General features: G+C 40.4%; 1 protein-coding gene across 11 annotated transcripts in view; it reads right to left on the bottom strand.

Annotated features, from left to right (window-relative positions):
- CHRM3 (cholinergic receptor muscarinic 3) overlaps positions 1-15,175 on the bottom strand; it is a 557,245-nt gene that overhangs the window by 290,938 nt on the left and 251,132 nt on the right. Inside the window, exon 1 of one of the 11 annotated variants that reach the window (XM_061161383.1) lies at positions 9,504-9,523. The exons of the other annotated variants lie outside the window; for them this stretch is intronic. The gene's annotated coding sequence lies outside the window, so the exon portion shown is untranslated. Of the gene's footprint in view, positions 1-9,503; positions 9,524-15,175 lie in introns of those variants that run through there. 11 annotated transcript variants of the gene reach the window in all.

Consider the following 15,175-nt stretch of genomic DNA (forward strand, 5'->3'; position numbering starts at 1 on the left):
ATCCTAAAGCAAATCAACCCTGCTTATTTATTGGAAGGACTGATGCTGAAGCTGAAGCTCCGACACTTTTGCCACCTGATGCAAAGATCTGACTCACAAGAAAAGACCCTGATGCTGGCAAAGATTGAAGGCAGGAGGAGAAGGGGACGACAGAAGGCTAAATGGTTGGATGGTATCACTGACTTAATGGACATGAGCTTTAGCAAGCTCTGGGAGATGGTGAAGGATAGGGAAGCCTGGCGTGATACAGTCCACGGGCTTGCAAGGAGTTGGATGGACTGAGCGAACAACAACAAATCTCTGGCTCTTCTGATCTTCACTCACGTTTCTTTTTTCTCTTACATTCACTTGCTGTAACGCTGAGACCTTGTATGGCATATCTTTTCTATTCTCACAACAATCCCATATTACAGATGGAAATGGAAGTATAGACAGTGAAACAATAACCAACTTTGTGTAGCCAAAAATACATACACTCTACACAATTTACAGTATTCTCAATTATTCCTTATCCTGCCTATGAGTTGGGTCATCTGTAATCTCCATGTGGCACAAGAAACACTTGGGTGGAAAGGGCCGAGTGTCTGATCCAAGTTGACATAGCCAGTTGGTGGTGGAGCCTGGGTCCCAGCATCGGAGTCCAGTCTGGAGCCTGTGCTCCTACCCACCATCAGCTAACCCTATAGGGGTCCCAGAGCTGATAGAAAGTTTCAGATCTAGAACACAAAAATCTGTCTGAAAATAAAGCCCCTAAAGTTGGTCACTGTGCACACGGCTTATTTTCTTCAGAGCCATCCTTCTCAATCTAAAGGACAGGCTTAAGTAATAGAAGGAACATACCTCAACATAATAAAAGCTATATATGACAAACCCACAGCAAGCATCACCCTCAATGGTGAAAAATTGAAGGCATTTCCCCTGAAATCAGGAACAAGACAAGGGTGCCCACTCTCACCACTACTATTCAACATAGTGTTGGAAGTTCTGGCCACAGCAACCAGAGCAGAAAAAGAAGTAAAAGGAATCCAGATAGGAAAAGAAGAAGTGAAACTCTCACTGTTTGCAGATGACATGATTCTCTACATAGAAAACCCTAAAGACTCTACCAGAAAATTACTAGAGCTAATCAATGAATATAGTAAAGTTGCAGGATATAAAATTAACACACAGAAATCCCTTGCATTCCTATATACTAACAATGAAAAAACAGACAGAGAAATTAAGGAAACAATACCATTCACCATTGCAACAAAAAGAATAAAATACTTAGGAGTATATCTACCTAAAGAAACAAAAGACCTATACATAGAAAACTATAAAACACTGATGAAAGAAATCAAAGAGGACACAAACAGATGGAGAAACATACCGTGTTCATGGATTGGAAGAATCAATATTGTCAAAATGGCTATTCTACCCAAAGCAGTCTATAGATGCAATGCAATCCCTATCAAGCTACCAACGGTATTTTTCACAGAACTAGACCAAAGAATTTCACAATTTCTATGGAAATACAAAAAACCTTGAATAGCCAAAGTAATCTTGAGAAAGAAGAATGGAACTGGAGGAATCAACCTGCCTGACTTCAGACTCTACTACAAAGCCACAGTCATCAAGACAGTATGGTACTGGCACAAAGACAGAAATATAGATCAATGGAACAGAATAGAAAGCCCAGAGATAAATCCACGAACCTATGGACACCTTATCTTTGACGAAGGAGGCAAGGATATACAATGGAAAAAAGACAACCTCTTTAACAAGTGGTGCTGGGAAAACTGGTCAACCACTTGTAAAAGAATGAAACTAGAACACTTTCTAACGCCATACACAAAAATAAACTCAAAATGGATTGGGGATCTAAATGTAAGACCAGAAACTATAAAACTCCTAGAGGAGAACATAGGCAAAACACTCTCCGACATAAATCAAAGCAAGATCCTCTATGACCCACCTCCCAGAATATTGGAAATAAAAGCAAAACTAAACAAATGGGACCTAATGAAACTTAAAAGCTTTTGCACTACAAAGGAAACTATAAGTAAGGTGAAAAGACAGCCCTCAGATTGGGAGAAAATAATAGCAAATGAAGAAACAGACAAAGGATTAATCTCAAAAATATACAAGCAACTCCTGAAGCTCAATTCCAGAAAAATAAATGACCCAATCAAAAAATGGGCCAAAGAACTAAACAGACAGTTCTCCAAAGAAGACATACCGATGGCTAACAAACACATGAAAAGATGCTCAACATCACTCATTATTAGAGAAATGCAAATCAAAACCACAATGAGCTACCATTACATACCAGTCAGGATGGCTGCTATCCAAAAGTCTACAAGCAATAAATGCTGGAGAGGGTGTGGAGAAAAGGGAACCCTCTTACACTGTTGGTGGGAATGCAAACTAGTACAGCCGCTATGGAAAACAGTGTGGAGATTTCTTAAAAAACTGGAAATAGAACTGCCATATGACCCAGCAATCCCACTTCTGGGCATACACACTGAGGAAACCAGATCTGAAAGAGACACGTGCACCCCAATGTTCATCGCAGCACTGTTTATAATAGCCAGGACATGGAAGCAACCTAGATGCCCATCAGCAGATGAATGGATAAGGAAGCTGTGGTACATATACACCATGGAATATTACTCAGCCATTAAAAAGAATCCATTTGAACCAGTCCTAATGAGATGGATGAAGCTGGAGCCCATTATACAGAGTGAAGTAAGCCAGAAAGATAAAGAACATTACAGCATACTGACACATGTATATGGAATTTAGAAAGGTGATAACGATAACCCTATATGCAGAACAGAAAAAGAGACACAGAAATACAGAACAGACTTTTGAACTTTGTGGGAGAATGTGAGGGTGGGATATTTCAAAAGAACAGCATGTATACTATCTATGGTGAAACAGATCACCAGCCCAGGTGGGATGCACGAGACAAGTGCTCCGGCCTGGTGCACTGGGAAGACCCAGAGGAATCGGGTGGAGAGGGAGGTGGGAGGGGGGATCGGGATGGGGAATACATGTAAATCCATGGCTGATTCATATCAATGTATGACAAAACCCACTGGAAAAAAAAAATAATAATAATAAAAAAAAAAAGAAAAAAAAATAAAATGTATCTTTGCAAAATCGAAAAAAAAAAAAAAAAAAGAACAGCATGTATACTATCTATGGTGAAACAGATCACCAGCCCAGGTGGGATGCATGAGACAAGTGCTCCGGCCTGGTGCACTGGGAAGACCCAGAGGAATCGGGTGGAGAGGGAGGTGGGAGGGGGGATCGGGATGGGGAATACGTGTTAATCTATGGCTGATTCATATCAATGTATGACAAAACCCACTGAAATGTTGTGAAGTGATTGGCCTCCAACTAATAAAAAAAAAAAAAAGTTAAAAAAAAAAATAAATAAAGGACAGGCTTAAATCTGGAACTTATCTGAACTCAAGGGCACAAAGGAAAAGTAATGATGATTTGAGAATTGCTTCCTTTTCTCACCATCATCGTCTGTATACTCACTGGCATCTGTGCTCATGCACCTACCCAGGGCCAGCCCAGTTCACTGTTCTCATCCACACAAGGTCTTTACTTCTGAAGTGTTCCCTCCTTTCCCATCCATTGTCAGTTTATCCTTCCTTCCTTCCTCAATTATTTGCATAATTTTGTAAGTGGGCTATAAAATCTCTCATATTTTTAGAAAGTCCTCACTTGGTTTCAGGTCCTGCCCTCCTCTCTCTGGGCGACAATCGCTACCACACAATGCTTTCTCTTACGGTCCAGCTTGCCTACAAAGTTGGCTATACCATCTACCTCCACTTCCTTACCTCCAACTCTGTTTTTAACCCCCTTTCGTATCAGACTTATGTTTCTCTGACTCCTAATATTTATATAATAAACACTGTGCTACTCTTATTATCAAAATACATTAAAATGTATATATAGCATGTTTTCATATATGGCATCACACACACACACACACACACACACACACACCTTAAACCAAAAAATACTATGACTCATTAAGACTGTGCATATTGATACTATGTATAAAATAGAAAACTAAAGAGAGCCTACTCAATAGCACAGAACGCTACTCAATGCTCTGTGGTGACTTAATCAAAAAGAGGAGCTGTATGTATACATATGGTTGATTCACTTTGCTGTACAGCAGAAACATAATATCATAAAGGAACATACTCCAATAAAAAGAAAACTCTGTATATATATGCCAATTCTATAGCTCAATTTTCTATATATCACAAATTTATGTATCAGTATTATACATACTTTCCTTTCCTCATGCTTGAAATCTTGCCACAGAAGATTTTATACAAATTTACCAGCAGGTTAGTATAAACTCTCCTCCTTTGCCAGCCACCCCCACGTCCCTCCACTATGGCTCATGAAATCTCTCATCTATTGTGAACAGTCTACTAACTGGCTTCCATTTTCCCCCTCACACCTTGGTTTTTGCTCTACCTTGAGAGCACCAGGTTGCCTTTTGCTTTCTCCTCTTCAAATTTCCCCCTTTTCTGTTATTTCAGGCTTAAATGTTGGAGGGAAAAGGGCTGGCTCTATTCAGGGCCAATTCTAGGTGTACAATTGATGCACCCTACTGTTTATCCTCTTTTGTGGCCCATACCCTAGGGTTAGCCAGTCTCAAAACCACTCCCACATAAATGGTGCAACCTCTACCACAAAAAAGCTGGTAGTATAAAGATGCACACACAATGGCCCCACAGAATGAACAACCTCTAAGATCATGGCTCTCTAGGAACCCATGAAGGAAAAACTAACTTAGACCTGGGGAGAAGAGGCCAAGAAGAGGTCTCCCCCACACACTCTGAAGGTCAGCGGAAATTATCATGGCTAAGTCATGATCCAGTAAAGGGAAGAGACACAGTAAGCTCAGGAGAGGGTAGAAATTGACGTGAAATAAAGCTTGAAAATTAAGCAACAAAACAAATCACATGCTAAGAAATCCAGGGTTTTTTTCCCTTTCTTCTTAAGTCAATAAGGAGTCTGTTCACGTCAAGCAATCAAATAGTTATTATTTACTGAGAACTTACAATGTGCCATTTATTAGTTTCACAACACTCCTGTGAGGCAGATGCTATTATTTTTTCCATTACACAAATAAGAAAACTGAGAGACACAGAAGTTAAGTAATGCTGAAGGTCAGACAGCTAGGAAGTGGCTGAATTTGAATTATAATGAGATTTTCATTTCAAAAAGGGAGAGGGATGCATTTAGTGTCTGGGCAGATCCTGCATAATGCACAGAAGGCGTGGACAGAGGTGTGGAGAAGTGGAATGGGACAAGAGAAGCAAAGAGGTTAGATTCTGCCACTCTGACTGGGGTTGAGGGTGAAAGCCCACAAAGTAGAGTGGTCCAGTTGGACGTACAGATGTGGACTAGGGAAATATGTCTAGGCTGGAGGCAGAGGAGATCTGAGTCACTGGGCTGAAGACCTTGGCTTAATCCTGGAAATTAAGTGAATTAGGAAGAAAAGAACTCTGAATAGAATTTTGGTGCAGGCAAAGAAGGGGTTTGTCCTTAAACAACAGACAGAAGGAAAAAAAAAAAAAAGAGAGAGAAAGGAAAGAAAGGAGGAAGGGAGAAAGAGAGAAAGACAAGGATGGGGGAAGGGTACCAGGAGATTTAATCAGATTGAAGTTCCTTGGAAGGCAAGGAAAGAGAGAATTTCAAAAAGGTCAGTGGGAATAAAATTGGCAGAGAAGACAAGAGAGTTAAGGCTCAAAAGTTCTTGGGGTTGATCAGCCAGAGGATCTCCGCTCATTTTGGCAACTGCGGTGCCAGTGAAGTGGTGGAATCAGAGGCCAAACTGCAGCTCTTTGAGGAGTGCTAGACACATAAGACACTGAAACCATAAGCACAGAAAACTAGCCAGTCTGATCACACAAACCACAGCCTGTCTAACTCAATGAAACTAAGCCATGCCGTGTGGGGCCACCCGAGATGGATGGGTCATGGTGGAGAGGTCTGACAGAATGTGGTCCACTGGAGAAGGGAAAGGCCAGTCACTTCAGTATTCTTGCCTTGAGAGCCCTATGACACTATGAAAAGACAAAATGATAGGATACTAAAAGAGGAATGCCCCAGGATGGTAGGTGCCCAATATGCTACTAGAGATCAGAGGAGACATAACTCCAGAGAGAATGAAGGGATGGAGCCAAAGCAAAGACAATACCCAGTTGTGGATGTGATTGGTGATAGAAGCAAGGTCCAATGCTGTAAAGAGCAATACTGCATAGGAACCTGGAATGTTAGGTCCATGAATCAAGGCAAATTGGAAGTGGTCAAACAGGAGATGGCAAGAGAGAACGTCGACATTGTAGGAATCAACGAACTAAAATGGACTGGAATGGGTGAATTTAACTCAGATGACCATTATATCTACTACTGTGGGCAGGAATCCCTTAGAAGAAATGGAGTAGCCATCATGGTCAACAAAAGGGTCCGAAATGCAGTACTTGGATGCAATCTCAAAAACGACAGAATGATCTCTGTTCATTTCCAAGGCAAACCATTCAATATCACGGTAATCCAAGCCTATGCCCCAACCAGTAATGCTGAAGAACCTGAAGTTGAATGGCTCTATGAAGACCTAAAAGACCTTTTAGAACTAACACCCAAAAAGGATGTCCTTTTCATTATAGGGGACTGGAATGCAAAAGTAGGAAGTCAAGAAACACCTGGAGTAACAGGCAAATTTGGCCTTGGAGTACAGAATGTAGCAGGGCAAAGGCTGATACAGTTTTGCCAAGGGAACGCACTGGTCATAGCAAACACCCTCTTCCAACAACACAAGAGAAGACTCTACACAGGGATATCACCAGATGGTCAACACTGAAATCACACTGTTTATATTCTCTGCAGACAAAGATGGAGAAGCTCTATACAGTCAGCAAAAAGAAGACCGGGAGCTGACTGTGGCTCAGATCATGAGCTCCTTATTACCAAATTCAGACTTAAATTGAAGAAAGTCGGGATAACCACTAGACCATTCAGGCATGACCTAAATCAAATCCCCTACGATTATACAGTGGAAGTGAGAAATAGATTTAAGGGACTAGATCTGATAGACAGAGTGCCTGATGAACTATGGACAGAGGTCCATGACATTGTACAGGAGACGGGGATCAAGACCATCCCCAGGAAAAAGAAATGCAAAAAAGCAAAATGGCTGCCTGAGGAGGCCTTACAAATACCTGTGAAAAGAAGAGAAGCAAAAATCAAAGAAGAAAAGGAAAGATATTCCCATTAGAATGCAGAGTTCCAAAGAATAGCAAAGAGAGATAAGAAAGCCTTCCTCAGTGATCAATGCAAAGAAATAGAGGAAAACAATACAATGGGAAAGACTAGAGGTCTCTTCAAGAAATTAGAGATACCAAGGGAACATTTCATGCAAAGATGGGTTTGATAAAGGACAGAAATGGTATGGACCTAACAGAAGCAGAAGATTTTAAGAAGAGGTGGCAAGAATACACAGAAGAACTGTACAAAAAAAGATATTCATGACCCAGATAATCATGATGGTGTGATCACTCACCTAGAGCCAGACATCCTGGAATGTGAAGTCAAATGGACCTTAGAAAGCATCGCTACGAACAAAGCTAGTGGAGGTGATGGAATCCAGTTGAGCTGTTTCAAATCCTGAAAGATGATGCTGTGAAAGTGCTGCACTCACTATGCCAGCAAATTTGGAAAACTCAGCAGTGACCACAGGACTGGAAAAGGTCAGTTTTCATTCCAATCCCAAAGAAAGGCAATCCCAAAGAATGCTCAAACTACTGCACAATTGCACTCATCTCACATGCTAGTAAGGTAATGCTCAAAATTCTCCAAGCCAGCTTCAGCAAGACATTAACCATGAACTTCCAGATGTTCAAGCTGGTTTTAGAAAACGCAGAGTAACTAGAGATCAAATTGCTAACATCCGCTGGATCATCGAAAAAGCAAGAGAGTTCCAGAGAAACATCTATTCCTGCCTTATTGACTACGCCAAAGCCTTTGACTGTGTGGATCACAATAAACTGTGGAAAATTCTAAAAGAGACGGGAATACCAGACCACCTGACCTGCCTCTTGAGAAACCGGTATGCAGGTCAGGAAGCAGCAGTTAGAACTGGACATGGAAAAACAGACTGGTTCTGAATAGGAAAAGAAGTACATCAAGGCTGTATATTGTCACCCTGCTTATTTAACATACGTGCAAAGTACATCATGAGAAATGCTGGGCTGGAAGAAGCACAGGTTGGAATCAAGATTGCCGGGAGAGATATCAATAACCTCAGATATGCAGATGACACCACCCTTATGGCAGAAAGTGAAGAGGAACTAAAAAGCCTCTTGATGAAAGTGAAAGAGGAGAGAGAAAAAGTTGGCGTAAAGCTCAACATTCAGAAAACTAACATCATGGCATCTGGTCCCATCACTTCATGGGAAATAGATGGGGAAAACAGTGGAAGCAGTGTCAGACTTTATTTTTCTGAGCTCCAAAACCACTGCAGATGGTGATTGCAGCCATGAAATTAAAAGACGCTTACTCCTTGGAAGGAAAGTTATGACCAACCTAGATAGCACATTAAAAAGCAGAGACATTACTTTGCCAACAAAGGTAGGTCTAGTCAAGGCTATGGTTTTTCCAGTGGTCATGTATGGATGTGATAGTTGGACTGTGAAGAAAGCTGAGTGCTGAAGAATTGATGCTTTTGAACTGTGGTGTTGGAGCAGACTCTTGAGAGTCCCTTGGACTCCAAGGAGATCCAACCAGTCCATCCTAAAGGAGATCAGTCCTGGGTGGTCATTGGAAGGACTGATGCTGAAGCTGAAACTTCAATACTTTGGCCACCTCATGTGAAGAGTTGACTCATTGGAAAAGACCCTGATGCTGGGAGGGATTGGGGACAGGAGGAGAAGGGGATGACAGAGGATAAGATGGCTGGATGGTATCACCAACTTGATGCACATGAGTTTGAGTAAACTCTGGGAGTTGGTGATGGACAGGGAGGCCTGGCATGCTGCGATTCATGGGGTTTCAAAGAGTCGGACACGACTGAGTGACTGAACTGAACTGAGACACATAAGGAAATTGTAAGAAAGACATGGTCAAAGAAGGTGAGAGACAGAGGAGGAAGCCATAAAAATCAAAGGAAAACTTAGGCAGGGGTGCAGTTTATTTTCCCTTTGCGACTTGAACCCATTTTCCATTTACATATGAAAGACAAATCTTACAAGGAATTTCAAATCTTCATGAAAAAGTATTAAGACCCAAGAGACAGTCAACACAGAACTGATATAGGGAAGGAGTAAGGTCCAGACTTCATGCTATCTTTTTTTTTTTTTTTCAATGTGGACCATTTTTACGTCTTTTGAATTTGTTACAACACTGCTTCTATTTTATGTTTTGGTTTTTTGGTCATGAGGCATGTGGGATCTTAGTTCCCTGAATAGGAAATGGACCCATACCCCTTGCGTTCGAAGGTGAAGTCTTAACCACTGGACTGCCAGGGAAATCCTCCTGCTGTTTTTTGAATCTATTCTCTCCTCCTGTCGACAGTTTCCTTTTTTGTCTCATATCACCCTCTTCTTGCAGAAGGGTCTCTATGCCCTTAATATGCATATAAAAATGGTACATTTTCTTCCATCTTGGAACATCATCATTCTACATCATAAACATTGTATTACTGTAAAAAAGTGGTACACTGTAAAAAAGAATCAAGAATGTCAACAGGCTAAAGATATATCCAATGCCAACTATGGAGTCATAATCTGGTATTTAAACTACTTGGTCTCATTACTTAAATCTGGCCTTACATGTAACACTCACTAAAAAATACATGTAGCTTGTCATCAAAACTGGACTGCAAGCTCTTCATGAGAGAAGCTGTGGATTAAAGCATTAGTACAAATGATCTAAAACTTCATCTCAAGAACATACAGCAGGAATTGAATAAGTATTCTGCTGAAAGGAAAACTGGACAGAGTTTGCAATCTTAGAATAATAAGAAACTGTGTAAATTGAATTTTCTTTTTTCTCCCCTAGGATATGCTGGAATGTAAATACAGCATGTCCACAGCTTTTGCCTTTTGTCACATTATGAGATCTGTTTTTTTCCAAAGCATTCTTATATGTGTTTTGAATCTGTCTCTTCTTATACTTCCATGCATGCTATATGTTATTTGATGTGAAGATTAAGCCTCTCATTTTCACATTACTTTCTACAATTTTCACTGTAAGCTTATGAGTTTCCTCATTTTGCTCCAAATGTAATTTAACCTATCCATGTTATGGAATGGTGTCTAAAACACTCTTTATTATTTTTATTTTATTTTTTTAAAAACACTCTTTCTTTAAAAAGTATAACCTACTAACTTCAAATTTGGACTTTTACAAATCATCTCTATTACTTTACCTGATCACTCCTAGTTTTCTATAACTACTCTTTTGTTACAATTTTTATAATTATCCCATAAGATTTATTTTAATTTTTGGTCCATATTCTGATACTCTTTTTGTGAATTTGATGTTCTGTGTCTTAAATACTACTTTGTGATATATTTTTGATCATTTGATCAATTCACTTTGATTTTTTTTTGCATTTTATTTCTTTGGCATATAGCATAACACACAAATACTCTTTTTATTTAAAAATATTATCTATGATTTTCTGCTTTATTTTGCTCCTGATTTGGATTTTCTATTTCTTTTAGTTCAAATGTTTCACTGAGAACTTAAGTATTTTTGTTTGTTTATTTTAAGAAAAGTGATTATTTTCATTTTGGGTCATTTCTGAAAATGAAATTGCTTTTCATTCTATTCCCATGTAATATATTAAAACCTTGCTAGAAAACTATTAGATTTTCTACCTTCACTTAAAGTGCCTTTTTAAACCTAACTATGGAGCATTCCACGTGTTGGGCAGGTGTATAGTACCCAGGTGTATAAGATCCACACTAGAGCCCTGAGACCCCCGTGTGGTTAGCAGGGCCTGAGTAGGGGGCCCCAGTGCTCCAGAGTCTGATGCTGAGGCTCCAGTCTCACAGGCTGCAAGATAATGGGGACTCTCAGTACCCACTGCTCCTCTGAGATGCCCTAAGCACAACGGGGGTGGCTTCTGCCACCCAAACATCAAACTGAGTGTTGAGCCAAAAAGTGAGCTGTTGGCTTGCAAGGACCAGGGGCTGTGAATGGGTGAAGGAACTGGAGGGACAGGTTGCCACGGGACCTGGGACAGAACAGGGAGGAGAACCAGGAGTGGATCCAGGCTGGGGGTCTCCGGTGAGGACAGTTCTTCACAACAGGCCCGCATCTTTGTCTTCACCTAAAACCAAAGGAGTACGTCAAGGCTGTATATTGTCACTCTGCTTATTTAACTTATATGCAGAGTACATCATGAGAAATGCTGGGCTGGAAGAAGCACAGGCTGGAATCAAGATTGCCAGGAGAAATATCAGTAACCTCAGATATGCAGATGACACCACCCTTATGGCAGAAAGTGAAGAGGAACTAAAAAGCCTCTTGATGAAAGTGGAAGAGGAGAGTGAAAAAGTTGGCTTAAAGCTCAACATTCAGAAAACTAACATCATGGCATCCCATCACTTCATGGGAAGTAGATGGGGAAACAGTGGAAGCAGTGTCAGACTTTATTTTTGGGGGCTCCAAAATCACTGTAGATGGTGATTGTAGCCATGAAATTAAAAGACGCTTACTCCTTGGAAGGAAAGTTATGACCAACCTAGATAGCACATTAAAAAGCAGAGACATTACTTTGCCAACAAAGGTAGGTCTAGTCAAGGCTATGATTTTTCCAGTGGTCATGCATGGATGTGATAGTTGGACTGTGAAGAAAGCTGAGTGCCGAAGAATTGATGCTTTTGAACTGTGGTGTTGGAGAAGACTCTTGAGAGTCCCTTGGACTCCAAGGAGATCCAACCAGTCCATCCTAAAGGAGATCAGTCCTGGGTGTTCATTGGAAGGACTGATGCTGAAGCTGAAACTTCAATACTTTGGCCACCTCATGTGAAGAGTTGACTCATTGGAAAAGACCCTGATGCTGGAAGGGGTTGGGGGCAGGAGGCAAAGGGGATGACAGAGGATGAGATGGCTGGATGGCATCACTGACTTGATGCACGTAAGTTTGAGTAAACTCCGGGAGTTGGTGATGGACAGGGAGGCCTGGCATGCTGCAATTCATGGGGTCGCAAAGAGTTGGACATGACTGAGCTCCTGAACTCAACTGAAAGCCGGTATTGTGTTCAGTACCCGCCCTGAGATCCAAGCAGGGACCCCGGCTTGTGCATAACAGTCTTGCTTCTCAGAGTGCAGTCAGCAACAGCAGCAGCTGGGTATGTGGCTGAAATGCAGAAGGATAAGTTCACCTTAGCCTTTATGAACCAGAATCTGTATTTGAACAGGAGATTGTACACACATTTGTGCTTAAGAAGCACTGAGTCAAAGGACCCATTCTGGCTTTTCTTTGGACATCACTCTTTCTAAGGGACATGGCCAAGGCGAATTGGCTTCCTTTTTGAACAGGCTTCATATACTCAGGTTCCCAGAATCCTTTGTCCAAAGGCCCAGTCTACTCACTTCTAGAGTACTCAGCGGTCTTCACCAGATACATCCTCCCCTGCATCCAGGACCGAGCAGGTGGTCAAGGGATCACTGTGACAACATGGGAGGGGCTTCCAGCTGAATGTCCAAGTAAGGCCCCGTAGGAGCAGAAAATAGTCAGGGGTGGAGGGGTGGATCCAGGGTCTCTAATTATACTTTAGCTCCTGGTCCCTTAGACAGGGTTGAGGCTACTTCTGTTCATTTATATGTGATATACCCTTCTAGTGGGGTCAAAGCAATGGGCAAGGTGAGACTATAAAAGAATATATGACTTTTACAAAAATTTTAAATATTTGATATGAAATGTTAGGTTGGATTCCAGAATCATTTGCCTTATCCTAAGAAATTTCAACATTACAGTTGTCAGTGAAAGAATGTAATAGCTGTCATATTCTTTAGGTGTAATTTTAATCCCAGGAAACTTCTAAATGGCTATAAAAATCAGTTTTAGACTTTTTATCATCTCCTTGTTCTTACAAAGCATCCCACAAAGAGCAACTATCAAGACTTTGGAGAGACAACTGATTTAAAATTATCAACACAAGTCATAATGTCTAACATGGTATCTTATAAGGAAAAGTTACCTGTGAATTTATGGTTTTCATTAAAATGTTTGACAATATTTCATTTGGAAATTCAATACTTATTCTTATTTCCAACACTTTTTATTTTCTATTCTTCTCTTTAAAATTTAGTTTTCTGAAATATAGTTGATTTATAAGATGTTAATTTCTGCTGTATAGCAAACTGATTCAGTTATACATATATATATACATTCTTTTTCATATTCTTTTCTACTATGGTTTATCACAGGATTTTGAATATAGTTCCCTGTGGCATACAGTAGGACCTTATTGTTTATCTATTCTTTATATAATAGTTTGCATCCACTAACCCCAAATTCCCATTACATCCCTCCCCCACTGACCTTGACACTAATAAGTATGTTCTCTATGTCCTTGAGTCTGTTTCTGTTTCATTAATTTCTCTTCACTTAATACGAAGTATATGTATTGAATTTTTTTCACAAAAGTCCATACGGATGTCCTCAAATCCTAACTAATTTACCCATGTACCTATCATACAAATATCATATCAGCATAATTAAGTGAAAAAAGGTGAGAAGCATGTATACTCAGCTAAACAAAAGCAAAGAGACCCAAAACAGGCAGACTGGAGAAGGATACTCCTTTCCTTCACATATAGTGTCTCTGGGTCCCAAATGTCTATCATTTCTGACTTTTATTAAAAGTTTATCATTTTATAAAGTGGATTTCCTTCCTTTGTAAAATTTTTCAAAGATTTTTCCCCCTCAACAGATCAGCTTCAAACTTTTAAAAACACTTTCCTAACATACAATTATCATCTTCCAGAGATCCTAAAGTACTGTCAATGTGACTGAAATCAGAATGTAAATATTTTATAAACAGCTGTCAAATCTCAATCAGCAGAAAACAAAAAGCCCCCGAATTGCTGTAATCTAACCACAAGGCTACATCATTCAATTGACAGATAAGACATTTTTCGAGCTTCTGTTTTCCCATCAGCATTTTAACACATTTGCATAGTGTGGCATCCTGGATTGTCCCTGTGACAATTGGCTGGAAGATGGGATAACGGAAGCTCTCTAAGGGAGAAGCCTAGCACAGTAATTGCACTCAGTTTCATGGAACATTTTTCACACTCACTGTATTTGGAATTTCAGTTACTAACAGGGACTAAATATCAGCATCAAGGGAATATTATCATGGCTATTAAAAAAAGCAAACTTTTGCCTTTAGCAGTTCAATAATTTATTATTTTATTCTTTTGGGCCTTCATTCAACAAAGATTTCTGATCATCTATGTGCCAGGCTTAACTAATAAATCTATGCAAGATCCAAAGGACTGGGCTCTTTCACCCATTACAACTGATAAGAAATGCCACTAGAGGCCTTCTCTGGGGGGCTCAGTGGTAAAGAATCCACCTGCCAATGCAGGAGATACTGGGTTTGACCCCTGATCTTGGAAGATCCCACAGGCCCTGGAGCAACTAAGCCCGTGCCTCACAGCTACTGAGCCTGCGCTCTACAGCATGAAGCCCACACGCCCTAACGCCTGTGCTCCCAGAGAAGCCACCGCAAGGAGACCACGCACTGCAACAGAGGGGAGCCCCTACTCGCCAGAGCTAGATAAAAGCCCACACAGCCGAAGACCCAGCACAGTCAAAGTAAACAAATAAATAAAATTATTAAAAAAAAAAATGTCACTAGTGAAAATACCACAAGTGGTCCCTCCAAACGATTTACTCTATTTTCTGTGTGCAATGCTATCTGTCCCCTTTCCCAGAATTTGTTTTTTCATCTTTTCCCCTACTTTTCTCTCTTAACCTCACCCTCCGTCTAAAGCAATAAGCCTTTCGGGGATATCTATAAGCACTGTTTAATTTTTTTTTGAGACATTTTACCTAAAGCATTTTCTGACTCTATACTCGTTCATTCAATAAATATTTACTAAGTTTCTTGCAGGGAACAGGCATCTTTAG

The sequence above is a fragment of the Dama dama genome, chromosome 15 (assembly GCF_033118175.1).
Source record: "Dama dama isolate Ldn47 chromosome 15, ASM3311817v1, whole genome shotgun sequence".
Classification (NCBI taxonomy): Eukaryota; Metazoa; Chordata; class Mammalia; order Artiodactyla; family Cervidae; genus Dama; species Dama dama.